Source organism: Panulirus ornatus, chromosome 19 (genome assembly GCF_036320965.1).
Source record: "Panulirus ornatus isolate Po-2019 chromosome 19, ASM3632096v1, whole genome shotgun sequence".
Lineage (NCBI taxonomy): Eukaryota > Metazoa > Arthropoda > Malacostraca > Decapoda > Palinuridae > Panulirus > Panulirus ornatus.
Window position 1 is genome coordinate 22,360,927 of NC_092242.1, and position 18,204 is coordinate 22,379,130.

The 18,204-nt window shown below is 42.8% G+C and overlaps 1 protein-coding gene across 1 annotated transcript in view; it reads right to left on the reverse strand.

Moving 5' to 3' along the window:
* Nucleotides 1-18,204, reverse strand: part of g (adaptor-related protein complex 3, delta 1 subunit-like garnet) — a 468,686-nt gene that overhangs the window by 53,961 nt on the left and 396,521 nt on the right. The gene's annotated exons all lie outside the window — the stretch shown is intronic.

An 18,204-nucleotide genomic window follows, 5' to 3' on the forward strand; every position in this document is an offset into this window, starting at 1 on the left:
GAGTATGGTAGTACGTTTGAGGAGAGAAGCCTAGATGTTCTAACTCTGGCAAAAACAAAGACATTCCAGGAAAGACTGAGTGTAAATCGGTAAATGGTGAGGGTATACAAAGCTAGGGGTGTGGTTGAGGAACAGAAGGTATTCGGGCCACAGTTATTAAGAAGAGTGTGTTGACACAAGTAAGAGGAGTGTGTGGCATTCAGGGGGGAGATGAGCATGTGAGAAAGGGTAATCATGAGTGGGATGAGGAAGTTAAGTTGCTAGTAAACTAGAAAAAAGATGTGTATGGGCACTACTTGCAAGGAAAATGTGCAAATGATTGGGAGGCGTACAAGAGAAAATGGCAGGAGGACAAAAAGAAGGAAGGTGCAAAGGAATGAAAAAGAGGGCCAATAAGAGTTGACATGAGTATTAGCAAACTTCAGGGAGAAAAGAAAATTTTCAGGATGAGGTTCACAATGTGAGAAAAACAAAAGAACAAATGGGAGCATTAATGAAGGGACAAATGGGGAAGTAGTAAAGGGCAGAGATGAGGTAAAGAGGAGATGGAGTGAGTACTCTGAAGGATTGTTTAATGTGTTTGATGATAAGGTAACATATATGTGGTGTTTGGGTCAGGGAAGTATGTGAAGTGAAAGAGTCTTGGCGAAGGGGTTGGTGAAATGGGAGGTGGGGGTGAAAGCCTGGCATAAGATAAAGCATGGCAAGGCAGCCAGAGAAGATGGGATTCCAGTTGAATTTCTCAAAAAATGTGAGTGTGCTGTTGACTTGTTAGTCAAGATTTTTAATGTATGTACAGGCCAAGGTAAGGTGCCTTAGGACTTGAAGAATGTCTGTATAGTGCCAATGAATAAAGGCAAGGGGATAAAAGCAAATGTTCAAATTATGGAGGATAAGTCTGTTGAGTGTACCTAGTTGTACGGAAGACAGTTGATTGAGAGAGTCATGGCATGAACAGAGTTTCAGACTGGGGAGGAAGAATGTGGTCTTATGAGTGGTGAATGGTGAGTGGACCAGATAACTGCTTTGAAGAATGTATGAGAAAAACTTAAAGAAACAGAGGGATTTGTTTATATCTATTTATTATACTTTGTTGCTGTCTCCCACGTTAGCGAGGTAGAGCGAGGAAACAGATGAAAGAATGGCCCAATCCACCCACATACAAATGTATATACATACACATCCACCCACGCAAATATACATACCTATACATTTCAACGTATACGTATATATACACACACAGACATATACATATATACATATGTACATAATTCATAGTCTGCCCTTATTCATTCCCGTCACCACCCCGCCACACATGAAATGAAAACCCCCTCCCCCCGCATGTGCATGAGGTAGTGCTAGGAAAAGATAACAAAGGCCACATTCGTTCGCACTCAGTCTATAGCTGTCATGTATAATGCACCGAAACCACAGCTCCCTTTCCACATCCAGGCCCCACAAAACTTTCCATGGTTTACCCCAGATGCTTTACATGCCCTGGTTCAATCCATTGACAGCACATCAAACCCGGTATACCACATCGTTCCAATTCACTCTATTCCTTGCACGCCTTTCACCCTCCTGCATGTTCAGGCCCCGATCACTCAAAATCTTTTTCACTCCATCTTTCCACCTCCAATTTGGTCTCCCACTTCTCTTCCCCTCCACCTCTGACACATATATCCTCTTTGTCAGTCTTTCCTTACTCATTCTCTCCATGTGACCAAACCATTTCAAAACACCCTCTTCTGCTCTCTCAACCATGCTCTTTTTATTACCACACATCTCTCTTACCCTTTCATTACTTACTCTATCAAACTACCTCACACCACATATTGTCCTCAAACATCTCATTTCCAGAACATCCACCCTCCTCCGTACAACTCTATCTATAGTCCACACCTCACAACCATATAGCATTGTTGGAACGACTGTTCCTTCAAACATACCCATTTTTGCTTTCCAAGATAACGTTCTCGACTTCCACACATTTTTCAACGCTCCCAGAACTTTTGCCCCCTCCCCCACCCTTAGATTCACTTCCGCTTCCATGGTTCCATCTGCTGCCAAATCCACTCCCAGATATCTAAAACACTTCACTTTCTCCAGTTTTTCTCCATTCAAACTTACCTCCCAATTGACTTGTTCCTCAACCCTACTGTACCTAATAACCTTGCTCTTATTCACATTTACTCTCAGCTTTCTTCTTTCACACACTTTACCAAACTCAGCCACTAGCTTCTGCAGTTTATCACCTGAATCAGCCACCAGCACTGTATCATCAGCGAACAACAAATGACTCACTTCCCAAGTTCTCTCATCCACAACAGACTGCATACTTGCCCCTCTTTCCAAAACTCTTGCATTCACCTCGCTAACAACCCCATCCATAAACAAATTAAGCAACCATGGAGACATTACACACCCCTGCCGCAAACCAACATTCACTGATTTGTATGTGGCATTTAAGGATCTAGAGAATGCATATGACAAGAATGACAGAGAAGCTCTGCAGAAGGTGTTACAAATATATTGTGGGAGGAAAGCTGCTAAAAGCAGTGAAGAGATTTAACCAAGAGAATAAGGCATGTGAAAAAGTAGGAAAAGAGGAGAGTGAGCTGTTTCAGGTAAAGGAAGATCTGTGGCAATGGCATGTGATGTCACTAAGAATGAAAGGATCTTGGGGACAGGAGAAAGTCTGCAGTCTATCAGGGCTTGGGGGGGTTGGGAGGTGAGTCTGTTATTGTTTACTGATGATACAGCATTGGAGGCAGATTCAAGTAAGAACCTGAATATGTTGGTTTCTGAGTTTGTACATATTCTTTACTTTTACATGTATTCCTTTCATTTCATAAGGGGAACAAAAAATCTAATTGATGAATGGTCTCATCCTCCTCCACAGGCCCCCTTCCCCCAAGGATCTACATGTATACTTGATAGAGGGGTGGTAGGGATGAGAAACAGTATAATTCAAAAAGCAAAATAAGCCATTATGGCAAAATCCTGTTGAAAGTACTCACAGGCTGGTATAAATAGGTAATTACAAAAATTTAATTACAATGTTATGTAATGCATATTTTTTAAACTTCTTCAAAAGAGTAAGCAACAATACAGATACAGAGAAGGGTATGTGGACTGTGTATTATTAGACAATCAGGAGGCCTTTAATACAATCTCCGACACACTACTGATGATGAAGCTAGAATCTCAGCTGAACACATAAATGAAGTGATGGCTATATAAATAAAAGAGCAAAATAATAAAATGTCATGGGAGCCTTCTGAAGCCACACTACAGTTGCAGCTGGGATCCCTCAGAGCTGAGTACCATTTCTAGTTATGAAAGTAAACTTTTCCTTTCTTCTTTCATGCAAAGTATCACCATGAACAAATGAAGAAAAGGCCTCATTCACTCACATCCATTCTCTAACTGTCATTTGTAATGCACCGAAACTGCATCCCCTATCCACAACTAGCCCCAAAGAGACCTTTACATGGTTCCCCCAGCTGTGTCATGTGCTGTGCTTTAGTCCACTGACAGTCACCCCATGTATACCAAAGTATTCCAATTCACTCTATCCTGTGTACACCTTTCATCTCCCTACATGTTCAGACCCCAATTACTTAAAATCCCTTTAACTCCAAACTTATATTCATTCTATTTATCATACTTTGTCGCTGTGTCCCACGTTAGCGAGGTAGCGCAAGGAAACAAATGAAAGAATGACCCAACCCATCCACATACAAATGTATATACATACACGTCCACACATGCACATATACATACCTATACATCTCAACGTATACATACATATACACACACAGACATATACATATATACATTTTTTTTTTTTATATTTTGCTTTGTCGCTGTCTCCCGCTTTTGCGAGGTAGCGCATATATACATATGTACATAATTCATACTGTCTGCCCTTATTCATTCCCATTGCCATCCCACCACATATGAAATGAAAACCCCCTCCCCCCGCATGTGCGTGAGGTAGCACTAGAAAAAGACAACAAAGGCCACATTCGTTCACACTCAGTCTCTAGCTGTCATGTATAATGCATCGAAACCACAGCTCCCTTTCCACATCCAGGCCCCACAAAACTTTCCATGGTTTACCCCAGATGCTTCACATGCCCTGGTTCAATCCACTGACAGCACAACGACCCCGGTATAGCCACATTGTTCCAATTCACTCTATTCCTTGCACACCTTTCACCCTCCTGCATGTTCAGGTCCCGATCACTCAATATCTTTTTCACTCCATCTTTCCACCTCCAATCTGGTCTTCCACTTCTCCTTGTTCCCTCCATCTCTGACATATATGTCCTTTTTCAATCTTTCCTCACTCATTCTCTCCATGTGACCAAACCATTTCAAAACACCCTCTTCTGCTCTCTCAACCACACTCTTTTTATTACCACACATCTCTCTTACTCTCTTCTTTTCTGAAAACCTCTACATATCTTCACCTTCGCCTCCACAAGATAATGATCAGACATCCTCCAGTTGCACCTCTCAGCACATTAAAATCCAAAAGTCTCTCTTTTGCATGCCTATCAATTAACACACAATCCAATAGCGCTCTCTGGCCATCTCTCCTACTTACATACGTATACTTAAGTATATCTCTCTTTTTAAACCAGGTATTCCCAATCACCAGTCCTTTTTCAGCACATAAATCTACAGGCTCTTCACCATTTCCATTTACAACACTGAACACCCCATGTATACCAATTATTCCCTCAACTACCACATTACTCACCTTTGCATTAAAATCTTCCATCACTATAACCCTGTCTCGTGCATCAAAACCACTAACACACTCATTCAGCTGCTCCCAAAACACTTGCCTCTCATGATCTTTCTTCTCATGCCCAGGTGCATATGCACCAATAATCACACATCTCTCTCCATCAAATTTCAGTTCTACCCATATCAATCTGGAGTTTACTTTCTTACACTCTATCACATACTCCCACCAATCCTGTCTCAGGAGTAGTGCTACTCCTTCCCTTGCTCTTGTCCTCTCACTAACCCCTGACTTTACTCCCAAGACATTCCCAAACCACTCTTCCCCTTCTTTTCAGAAAAGAAGAGAGAATGTTGGGGTGAAGAGAGTGGTGAGAGTAAGTGAGCTTGGGAAGGAGACTTGTGTGAGGAAGTACCAGGAGAGACTGAGTACGGAATGGAAAAAGGTGAGAACAAAGGAGGTAAGGGGAGTGGGGGAGCAATGGGATGCATTTAGGGAAGCAGTGATGGTTTGCGCAAAAGATGCTTGTGGCATGAGAAGCATGGGAGGTGGGTAGATTAGAAAGGGTAGTGAGTGGTGGGATGAAGAGATAAGATTATTAGTGAAAGAGAAGAGAGAGGCATATGGATGATTTCTGCAGGGAAATAATGCAAATGAGTGGGAGATGTACAAAAGAAAGAGACAGGAGGTCAAGAGAAAGGTGCAAGAGGTGAAAAAGAGGGCAAATGAGAGTTGGGGTGAGAGAGTATCATTAAATTTTAGGGAGAATAAAAAGATGTTTTGGAAGGAGGTAAATAAAGTGCATAAGACAAGGGAACAAATGGGAACTTCAGTGAAGGGGGCTAATGGGGAGGTGATAACAAGTAGTGGTGATGTGAGAAGATGGAGTGAGTATTCTGAAGGTCTGTTGAATGTGTTTGATGATAGAGTGGCAGATATAGGGTGTTTTGGTCGAGGTGGTGTGCAAAGTGAGAGGGTTAGGGAAAATGATTTGGTAAACAAAGAAGAGGTAGTAAAATCTTTGCAGAAGATGAAAGCCGGCAAGGCAGCGGGTTCGGATGGTAATGCAATTCCGTTTCCATGGTTCCATCCGCTGCCAAATCCACTTCCCGATATCTAAAACACTTCACTTCCTCCAGTTTTTCTCCATTCAAGTCTACCTCCCAACTGACTTGTCCCTCAACCCTACTGTACCTAATAACCTTGCTCTTATTCACATTTACTCTCACATTTCTTCTTTCACACACTTTACCAAACTCAGTCACCAGATTCTGCAGTTTCTCACATGAATCAGCCACCAGCACTGTATCATCAGCGAACAACTGACTCACTTCCCAAGCTCTCTCGTCCACAACAGACTGCATACTTGCCCCTTTTTCCAAAACCCTTGCATTCACCTCCCGAACAACCCCATCCATAAACAAATTAAACAACCATGGAGACATCACACACCCCTGCCGCAAACTTACATTCACTGAGAACCAATCACTTTCCTCTCTTCCTATACGTACACATGCCTTACATCCTAAATAAAAACTTTTCACTGCTTCTAACAACTTGCCTCCCACACCATATATTCTTAATACCTTCCACATAGCATCTCTATCAACTCTATCATATGCCTTCTCCAGATCCATAAATGCTACATACAAATCCATTTGCTTTTCTAAGTACTTCTCACATACATTCTTCAAAGCAAACACCTGATCCACATATCCTCTACCACTTCTGAAACCACACTGCTCTTCCCCAATCTGATGCTCTGTACATGCCTTCACCCTCTCAATCAATACCCTCCCATATAATTTCCAAGGAATACTCAACAAACTTATACCTCTGTAATTTGAGCTCTCACTTTTATCCCCTTTGCCTCTGTACAATGGCACTATGCAAGCATTCTGCCAATCCTCAGGCACCTCACCATGAGTCTTTTTTTTTTTTCTCTTTTTTTTTGCCGCTGTCTCCCGCGTTTGCGAGGTAGCGCAAGGAAACAGACGAAAGAAATGGCCCAACCCCCCCCCCATACACATGTATGTACATACGTCCACACACGCAAATATACATACCTACACAGCTTTCCATGGTTTACCCCAGACGCTTCACATGCCTTGATTCAATCCACTGACAGCACGTCAACCCCGGTATACCACATCGCTCCAATTCATTCTATTCCTTGCCCTCCTTTCACCCTCCTGCATGTTCAGGCCCCGATCACACAAAATCTTTTTCACTCCATCTTTCCACCTCCAATTTGGTCTCCCTCTTCTCCTCGTTCCCTCCACCACCAACACATATATCCTCTTGGTCAATCTTTCCTCACTCATTCTCTCCATGTGCCCAAACCATTTCAAAACACCCTCTTCTGCTCTCTCAACCACGCTCTTTTTATTTCCACACATCTCTCTTACCCTTACGTTACTTACTCGATCAAACCACCTCACACCACACATTGTCCTCAAACATCTCATTTCCAGCACATCCATCCTCCTGCGCACAACTCTATCCATAGCCCACGCCTCGCAACCATACAACATTGTTGGAACCACTATTCCTTCAAACATACCCATTTTTGCTTTCCGAGATAATGTTCTCGACTTCCACACATTCTTCAAGGCTCCCAGAATCTTCGCCCCCTCCCCCACCCTATGATCCACTTCCGCTTCCATGGTTCCATCCGCTGCCAGATCCACTCCCAGATATCTAAAACACTTCACTTCCTCCAGTTTTTCTCCATTCAAACTCACCTCCCAATTGACTTGACCCTCAACCCTACTGTACCTAATAACCTTGCTCTTATTCACATTTACTCTTAATTTTCTTCTTCCACACACTTTACCAAACTCAGTCACCAGCTTCTGCAGTTTCTCACATGAATCAGCCACCAGCGCTGTATCATCAGCGAACAACAACTGACTCACTTCCCAAGCTCTCTCATCCCCAACAGACTTCATACTTGCCCCTCTTTCCAAAACTCTTGCATTCACCTCCCTAACAACCCCATCCATAAACAAAATAAACAACCATGGAGACATCACACACCCCTGCCGCAAACCTACATTCATTGAGAACCAATCACTTTCCTCTCTTCCTACACGTACACATGCCTTACATCCTCAATAAAAACTTTTCACTGCTTCTAACAACTTGCCTCCCACACCATATATTCTTAATACCTTCCACAGAGCATCTCTATCAACTCTATCATATGCCTTCTCCAGATCCATAAATGCTACATACAAATCCATTTGCTTTTCTAAGTATTTCTCACATACATTTTTCAAAGCAAACACCTGATCCACACATCCTCTACCACTTCTGAAACCACACTGCTCTTCCCCAATCTGATGCTCTGTACATGCCTTCACCCTCTCAATCAATACCCTCCCATATAATTTACCAGGAATACTCAACAAACGTATACCTCTGTAATTTGAGCACTCACTCCTATCCCCTTTGCCTTTGTACAATGGCACTATGCACGCATTCCGCCAATCCTCAGGCACCTCACCATGAGTCGTAGAAAGCGACTATAGGGGACGGGAGCGGGGGGCCAGAAATCCTCCCCTCCTTGTATTTTTTAACTTTCTAAAATGGGAAACAGAAGAAGGAGTCACGCGGGGAGTGCTCATCCTCCTCGAAGGCTCAGATTGGGGTGCCTAAATGTGTGTGGATGTAACCAAGATGTGAAAAAAGGAGAGATAGGTAGTATGTTTGAGGAAAGGAACCTGGATGTTTTGGCTCTGAGTGAAACGAAGCTCAAGGGTAAAGGGGAAGAGTGGTTTGGGAATGTCTGGGGAGTAAAGTCAGGGGTTAGTGAGAGGACAAGAGCAAGGGAAGGAGTAGCAATACTCCTGAAACAGGAGTTGTGGGAGTATGTGATAGAGTGTAAGAAAGTAAATTCTCGATTAATATGGGTAAAACTGAAAGTTGATGGAGAGAGGTGGGTGATTATTGGTGCATATGCACCTGGGCATGAGAAGAAAGATCAAGAGAGGCAAGTGTTTTGCGAGCAGCTGAATGAGTGTGTTAGTGGTTTTGATACACGAGACCGGGTCATAGTGATGGGTGATTTGAATGCAAAGGTGAGTAATGTGGCAGTTGAGGGAATAATTGGTATACATGGGGTGTTCAGTGTTGTAAATGGAAATGGTGAAGAGCTTGTAGATTTATGTGCTGAAAAAGGACTGATGATTGGGAATACCTGGTTTAAAAAGCGAGATATACATAAGTATACTTATGTAAGTAGGAGAGATGGCCAGAGAGCGTTATTGGATTACGTGTTAATTGACAGGCGTGCGAAAGAGAGACTTTTGGATGTTAATGTGCTGAGAGGTGCAACTGGAGGGATGTCTGATCATTATCTTGTGGAGGCTAAGGTGAAGATTTGTATGGGTTTTCAGAAAAGAAGAGTGAATGTTGGGGTGAAGAGGGTGGTGAGAGTAAGTGAGCTTGAGAAGGAGACCTGTGTGAGGAAGTACCAGGAGAGACTGAGTACAGAATGGAAAAAGGTGAGAACAATGGAAGTAAGGGGAGTGGGGGAGGAATGGGATGTATTTAGGGAATCAGTGATGGATTGCGCAAAAGATGCTTGTGGCATGAGAAGAGTGGGAGGTGGGTTGATTAGAAAGGGTAGTGAGTGATGGGATGAAGAAGTAAGAGTATTAGTGAAAGAGAAGAGAGAGGCATTTGGACGATTTTTGCAGGGAAAAAATGCAACTGAGTGGGAGATGTATAAAAGAAAGAGACAGGAGGTCAAGAGAAAGGTGCAAGAGGTGAAAAAAAGGGCAAATGAGAGTTGGGATGAGAGAGTATCATTACATTTTAGGGAGAATAAAAAGATGTTCTGGAAGGAGGTAAATAAAGTGCGTAAGACAAGGGAGCAAATGGGAACTTCGGTGAAGGGCGCACGTGGGGAGGTGATAACAAGTAGTGGTGATGTGAGAAGATGGAGTGAGTATTTTGAAGGTTTGTTGAATGTGTTTGATGATAGAGTGGCAGATATAGGGTGTTTTAGTCGAGGTGGTGTGCAAAGTGAGAGGATTAGGGAAAATGATTTGGTAAACAGAGAAGAGGTAGTGAAAGTTTTGCGGAAGATGAAAGCCGGCAAGGCAGCAGGTTTGGATGGTATTGCAGTGGAATTTATTAAAAAAGGGGGTGACTGTATTGTTGACTGGTTGGTAAGGTTATTTAATGTATGTATGACTCATGGTGAGGTGCCTGAGGATTGGCGGAATGCGTGCATAGTGCCATTGTACAAAGGCAAAGGGGATAAGAGTGAGTGCTCAAATTACAGAGGTATAAGTTTGTTGAGTATTCCTGGTAAATTATATGGGAGGGTATTGATTGAGAGGGTGAAGGCATGTACAGAGCATCAGGTTGGGGAAGAGCAGTGTGGTTTCAGAAGTGGTAGAGGATGTGTGGATCAGGTGTTTGCTTTGAAGAATGTATGTGAGAAATACTTAGAAAAGCAAATGGATTTGTATGTAGCATTTATGGATCTGGAAAGGCATATGATAGAGTTGATAGAGATGCTCTGTGGAAGGTATTAAGAATATATGGTGTGGGAGGAAAGTTGTTAGAAGCAGTGAAAAGTTTTTATCGAGGATGTAAGGCATGTGTACGTGTAGGAAGAGAGGAAAGTGATTGGTTCTCAGTGAATGTAGGTTTGCGGCAGGGGTGTGTGATGTCTCCATGGTTGTTTAATTTGTTTATGGATGGGGTTGTTAGGGAGGTAAATGCAAGAGTTTTGGAAAGAGGGGCAAATATGAAGTCTGCTGGGGATGAGAGAGCTTGGGAAGTGAGTCAGTTGTTGTTCGCTGATGATACAGCGCTGGTGGCTGATTCATGTGAGAAACTGCAGAAGCTGGTGACTGAGTTTGGAAAAGTGTGTGGAAGAAGAAAGTTAAGAGTAAATGTGAATAAGAGCAAGGTTATTAGGTACAGTAGGGTTGAGGGTCAAGTCAATTGGGAGGTGAGTTTGAATGGAGAAAAACTGGAGGAAGTGAAGTGTTTTAGATATCTGGGAGTGGATCTGGCAGCGGATGGAACCATGGAAGCGGAAGTGGATCATAGGGTGGGGGAGGGGGCGAAAATCCTGGGGGCCTTGAAGAATGTGTGGAAGTCGAGTACATTATCTCGGAAAGCAAAAATGGGTATGTTTGAAGGAATAGTGGTTCCAACAATGTTGTATGGTTGCGAGGCGTGGGCTATGGATAGAGTTGTGCGCAGGAGGATGGATGTGCTGGAAATGAGATGTTTGAGGACAATGTGTGGTGTGAGGTGGTTTGATCGAGTAAGTAACGTAAGGGTAAGAGAGATGTGTGGAAATAGAAAGAGCGTGGTTGAGAGAGCAGAAGAGGGTGTTTTGAAGTGGTTTGGGCACATGGAGAGGATGAGTGAGGAAAGATTGACCAAGAGGATATATGTGTCGGAGGTGGAGGGAACAAGGAGAAGAGGGAGACCAAATTGGAGGTGGAAAGATGGAGTGAAAAAGATTTTGTGTGATCGGGGCCTGAGCATGCAGGAGGGTGAAAGGAGGGCAAGGAATAGAGTGAATTGGAGCGATGTGGTATACCGGGGTTGACGTGCTGTCAGTGGATTGAAGCAGGGCATGTGAAGCGTCTGGGGTAAACCATGGAAAGCTGTGTAGGTATGTATATTTGCGTGTGTGGACGTATGTATATACATGTGTATGGGGGGGGTGGGCCATTTCTTTCGTCTGTTTCCTTGCGCTACCTCGCAAACGCGGGAGACAGCGACAAAGTATAATAAAATAAAAATAAATGACCATGAGTCTTATTTATTTATTTCTTTTATTTTGCTTTGTCGCTGTCTCCCGCGTTTGCGAGGTAGCGCAAGGAAACAGACGAAAGAAATGGCCCAACCCACCCCCATACACATGTATATACATACATGTCCACACACGCAAATATACATACCCATACATCTCAATGTACACATATATATACACACACAGACACATACATATATAGACATGCACACAATTCACACTGTCTGCCTTTATTCATTTCCATCGCCACCTCGCCACACATGGAATAACATCCCCCTCCCCCTCATGTGTGCGAGGTAGCGCTAGGAAAAGACAACAAAGGCCCCAATCGTTCACACTCAGTCTCTAGCTGTCATGCAATAATGCTCGAAACCACAGCTCCCTTTCCACATCCAGGCCCCACACAACTTTCCATGGTTTACCCGAGACGTTTCACATGCCCTGATTCAATCCATTGACAACACGTCGACCCCGGTATACCACATCGATCCAATTCACTCTATTCCTTGCCCGCCTTTCACCCTCCTGCATGTTCAGGCCCCGATCACTCAAAATCTTTTTCACTCCATCTTTCCAACTCCAATTTGGTCTCCCACTTCTCCTCGTTCCCTCCACCTCCGACACATATATCCTCTTGGTCAATCTTCCCTCACTCATTCTCTCCATGTGCCCAAACTATTTCAAAACACCCTCTTCTGCTCTCTCAACCACGCTCTTTTTATTCCACACATCTCTCTTACCCTTACATTACTTACTCGATCAAACCATCTCACACCACATATTGTCCTCAAACATCTCATTTCCAGCACATCCACCCTCCTGAGGACAACTCTATCCATAGCCCATAACTCGCAACCATACAACATTGTTGGAACCACTATTCCTTCAAACATACCCATTTTTGCTTTCCGAGATAATGTTCTCGACTTCCACACATTCTTTAAGGCTCCCAGGATTTTCGCCCCCTCCCCCACCCTATGATTCACTTCCGCTTCCATGGTTCCATCAGCTGCCAGATCCACTCCCAGATATCTAAAACACTTTACTTCCTCCAGTTTTTCTTCATTCAAACTTACCTCCCAATTGACTTGACCCTCAACCCTACTGTACCTAATAACCTTGCTCTTATTCACATTTACTCTTAACTTATTATTATTATTATCATTATTATTATAATTATTATTATTATTATATATATATATATTTTTTTTTTTTTTTATACTTTGTCGCTGTCTCCCGCGTTTGCGAGGTAGCGCAAGGAAACAGACGAAAGAAATGGCCCAACCCCCCCCCCATACACATGTATATACATACGTCCACACACGCAAATATACATACCTACACAGCCTTCCATGGTTTTCCCCAGACGCTTCACATGCCCTGATTCAATCCACTGACAGCACGTCAACCCCGGTATACCACATCGCTCCAATTCACTCTATTCCTTGCCCTCCTTTCACCCTCCTGCATGTTCAGGCCCCGATCACACAAAATCTTTTTCACTCCATCTTTCCACCTCCAATTTGGTCTCCCTCTTCTCCTCGTTCCCTCCACCTCCGACACATATATCCTCTTGGTCAATCTTTCCTCACTCATTCTCTCCATGTGCCCAAACCACTTCAAAACACCCTCCTCTGCTCTCTCAACCACGCTCTTTTTATTTCCACACATCTCTCTTACCCTTACGTTACTCACTCGATCAAACCACCTCACACCACACATTGTCCTCAAACATCTCATTTCCAGCACATCCATCCTCCTGCGCACAACTCTATCCATAGCCCACGCCTCGCAACCATACAACATTGTTGGAACCACTATTCCTTCAAACATACCCATTTTTGCTTTCCGAGATAATGTTCTCGACTTCCACACATTCTTCAAGGCCCCCAGAATTTTCCGCTGCCAGATCCACTCCCAGATATCTAAAACACTTCACTTCCTCCAGTTTTTCTCCATTCAAACTCACCTCCCAATATATATATATATATATATATATATATATATATATATATATATATATATATATATATATATATATATATATATATTTTTTTTTTTTTTTGCTTTGTCGCTGTCTCCCGCGTTTGCGAGGTAGCGCAAGGAAACAGACAAAAGAAATGGCCCAACCCACCCCCATACACATGTATATACATACGTCCACACACGCAAATATACATACCTACACAGCTTTCCATGGTTTACCCCAGACGCTTCACATGCCCTGATTCAATCCACTGACAGCACGTCAACCCCGGTATACCACATCGCTCCAATTCACTCTATTCCTTGCCCTCCTTTCACCCTCCTGCATGTTCAGGCCCCTATCACACAAAATCTTTTTCACTCCATCTTTCCACCTCCAATTTGGTCTCCCTCTTCTCCTCGTTCCCTCCACCTCCGACACATATATCCTCTTGGTCAATCTTTCCTCACTCATTCTCTCCATGTGACCAAACCATTTCAAAACACCCTCTTCTGCTCTCTCAACCACGCTCTTTTTATTTCCACACATCTCTCTTACCCTTACGTTACTTACTCGATCAAACCACCTCACACCACACATTGTCCTCAAACATCTCATTTCCAGCACATCCATCCTCCTGCGCACAACTCTATCCATAGTCCACGCCTCGCAACCATACAACATTGTTGGAACCACTATTCCATGAGTCCACGGGGAAAATGAAACACGAAAAGTTCCCAAGTCCAACCCCGCGCAACAATCACATCATCAGGGGAGACACAAGAGTCTTACATACATCAAATAACCTTACCAACCAGTCAACAATACAGTCACCCCCTTTTCTGATAAATTCCATTGCAATACCATCCAAACCCACTGCCTTGCCAACTTTCATCTTCTGCAAAGCTTTTACTACCTCTTCTCTGTTTACCAAATCATTCTCCCAAGCCCTCTCACTTTGCACACCCTATATCTGCCACTCTATCATCAAATACATTCAACAAACCTTCAAAATACTCACTCCATCTCCTTCTCATATCGCCACTACTTGTTATCACCTCCACATTAGTCCCCTTCACTGATGTTCCCATTTGTTCCCTTGTCTTACGCACTTTATTTACCTCCTTCTAAAACATCTTTTTATTCTCCCTAAAATTTAATGATACTCTCTCACCCCAACTCTAATTTGTCCCCTTTTTCACCTCTTGTACCTTTCTCTTGACCTCCTGCCTCTTTCTTTTATTCATCTCCCAGTCATTTGCAAACTTATATATGAAATTAATTTCCCCTTCTCCTTGTCCCCTCCAATTTTGTTTGACACATTCTCTTTGTCAACCTCTCCTCACATGTTCTCTCCTTATGTCCAAACTATTTCAGCAAATCCTCTTCAGCTCTCTCAACTATATTCTTCATATTACCATACCTCTCTCTCACCCTATCATTACTTAATCAACCCTCCTCACACCACATAGTCTAAAATATTCAATTTCCAACACATCCATTCTCCTCCATGCGTTTTCATACATCCATTCAACTCAATGAGACTAATATATCTTCAAAATACCCAATATTCCCTTCCATACATTGCCTCTCCATCCATATCTCAATGCCCCCAGAACCTTTGCCCCATCATCCACCATTTGACTCACTCCCACTTCCATAATTCCTTTCCCTGCCCTATCCACTCACAGGTATATAAAACATCCCACTTCCTCCAAGTTTTCTTCATTCACACTAACACCCCAACTAACTTGTCTTTTTACACTGATAAACCTAATACCCTTGCTTTTATTCACATCAACTCTCAACTTCATCTTTTCATACACTCTCCCAAACTTAAACACCAACTTGTGCAGTTTCTCACAAATTCGCCACCAGTGCCATGTTATCACCAAACAACAACTGACACACTTAACAGGCCTCATGATTGGCTAATGACTGTATGCCTGTCCCTCTCTCCAATGTAAGACACTTGCATTTACCTCCCTCAGCACCCCAGTCATGAACAAATTAAATGGCCAAGGTAGCATCACATACCCCTCTACCTACTTCCATGCATGCCTTGCTCTCTAGAGAGAAACTCCTCAGTGCTTCTACAAGCTTTCCTCCTACACAATACATCTATAACACCTTCCATGAAACATTTCTATCAATCATACCGCATACTTAGTCCAGATCCATAAATGCCATATATATATATCCTTCTGTTTTTCTAAATACTTTTCATAAACATTCTTCAACACAGGGCTCTGATCCACATACCCTCTACAATTTCTGAAACCACACTGTTCCTTCCCAGTTTGATGTGCTGTGCATGCCTTCACCCTCTCAATCCCATACAACCTACAAGGTACTCTCAACAAGCTTATATCTCTGTAATTCAAACACTTACCTCTGTTCCCCTTCCCTTTATATAGTGGCATTGTGTATGTATCCTGCCAATACTCAGGCACCTCACCATGATCCATACATACAAAGGAAGTCCAAACCAAGCAGCCATTAACACAGTCAAGCCCATTTCTTATGAAATTAAACTGTAATACCATCTACTCCAGTCATCTTGCCACATTTTATCTTATGCAAGGCTTTCACCACCTCTTCTCTTTTTATTAAACCACTTGTATGACTCTCTCACTTTGCATACCTGCCCAGCCCAAACACCCTACATCTACCACCCTATCATTAAACACATTCAACAATCCTTTAGAGAACCCACTCCATCTCTTCACCTCATCATTGCCTATTACTTCTTCTCCATTTGCTCCCCTCACCAACGTTCCCATTTGTTCCCTCGTTTTTCTCACACTATCAACCTCCTTCCAAAAAACCATTCTACTCTCCCTTTAATTTGCTCATACTCACTTATTCCCACCTCTCAGTTACCCTCTCTTTCAACCCATGCACTTTCCTATGAAGCTCCTGCTCCTCTCTCTTCTATCTCTCAAACACTTGCACTCCTTTCCTGTAAGTAGTATCCATATCCATACTTCTTTCCTTTCTCTTTCTCTAGGGACTTTACTTCAATTGTCCACTCACTACCCTTTCTCACCTACCCAACTTCCACAAGCTACACACTTCTCTCACACATGCTAGCACTGCTTCCCTCAATACCTCTCATTCCTCACCCATTCACCTAGTTCTGTATACTCTCACCTTTTGCCATTCTGCCTTCAATCTCTCCTGGTATCTTTTCACACAAGTCTCTCTTCCAAGCTCACTTACTTTCACCACACTCTTCTCACTCATATCATTTCATCTTTTCCAAAAACCTCTACAAATCTTGCCTGCACAAATAAATGATGAGACATTCCACAAGCTACACCTCTCAACACATTCACATCCATAAGTCTTTTTTGTACGCCTATCAATTAGTATGTAATCCAACACTACCTGCTTACCATCTTTCCTATTTACCGACATATACTTTTATATGTCACTTCCCACATATACTTTTGTATGTCACTACCCACATACACTTTAGTATGCCATTCTTTTAAACCAGGTATTCCCAATCATTAAATATTTGCAGGGAAAAAATGCAATTGAGTGGGAGATGTATAAAAGAAAGAGACAGGAGGTCAAGAGAAAGGTGCAAGAGGTGAAAAAAAGGGCAAATGAGAGTTGGGGTGAGAGAGTATCATTACATTTTAGGGAGAATAAAAAGATGTTCTGGAAGGAGGTAAATAAAGTGCGTAAGACAAGGGAGCAAATGGGAACTTCAGTGAAGGGCGCAAATGGGGAGATGATAACAAGTAGTGGTGATGTGAGAAGGAGATGGAGTGAGTATTTTGAAGGTTTGTTGAATGTGTTTGATGATAGAGTGGCAGATATAGGGTGTTTTGGTCGAGGTGGTGTGCAAAGTGAGAGGGTTAGGGAAAATGATTTGGTAAACAGAGAAGAGGTAGTGAAAGCTTTGCGGAAGATGAAAGCCGGCGAGGCAGCAGGTTTGGATGGTATTGCAGTGGAATTTATTAAAAAAGGGGGTGACTGTATTGTTGACTGGTTGGTAAGGTTATTCAATGTATGTATGACTCATGGTGAGGTGCCTGAGGATTGGCGGAATGCGTGCATAGTGCCATTGTACAAAGGCAAAGGGGATAAGAGTGAGTGCTCAAATTACAGAGGTATAAGTTTGTTGAGTATTCCTGGTAAATTATATGGGAGGGTATTGATTGAGAGGGTGAAGGCATGTACAGAGCATCAGATTGGGGAAGAGCAGTGTGGTTTCAGAAGTGGTAGAGGATGTGTGGATCAGGTGTTTGCTTTGAAGAATGTATGTGAGAAATACTTAGAAAAGCAAATGGATTTGTATGTAGCATTTATGGATCTGGAAAGGCATATGATAGAGTTGATAGAGATGCTCTGTGGAAGGTATTAAGAATATATGGTGTGGGAGGAAAGTTGTTAGAAGCAGTGAAAAGTTTTTATCGAGGATGTAAGGCATGTGTACGTGTAGGAAGAGAGGAAAGTGATTGGTTCTCAGTGAATGTAGGTTTGCGGCAGGGGTGTGTGATGTCTCCATGGTTGTTTAATTTGTTTATGGATGGGGTTGTTAGGGAGGTAAATGCAAGAGTTTTGGAAAGAGGGGCAAGTATGAAGTCTGTTGGGGATGAGAGAGCTTGGGAAGTGAGTCAGTTGTTGTTCGCTGATGATACAGCACTGGTGGCTGATTCATGTGAGAAACTGCAG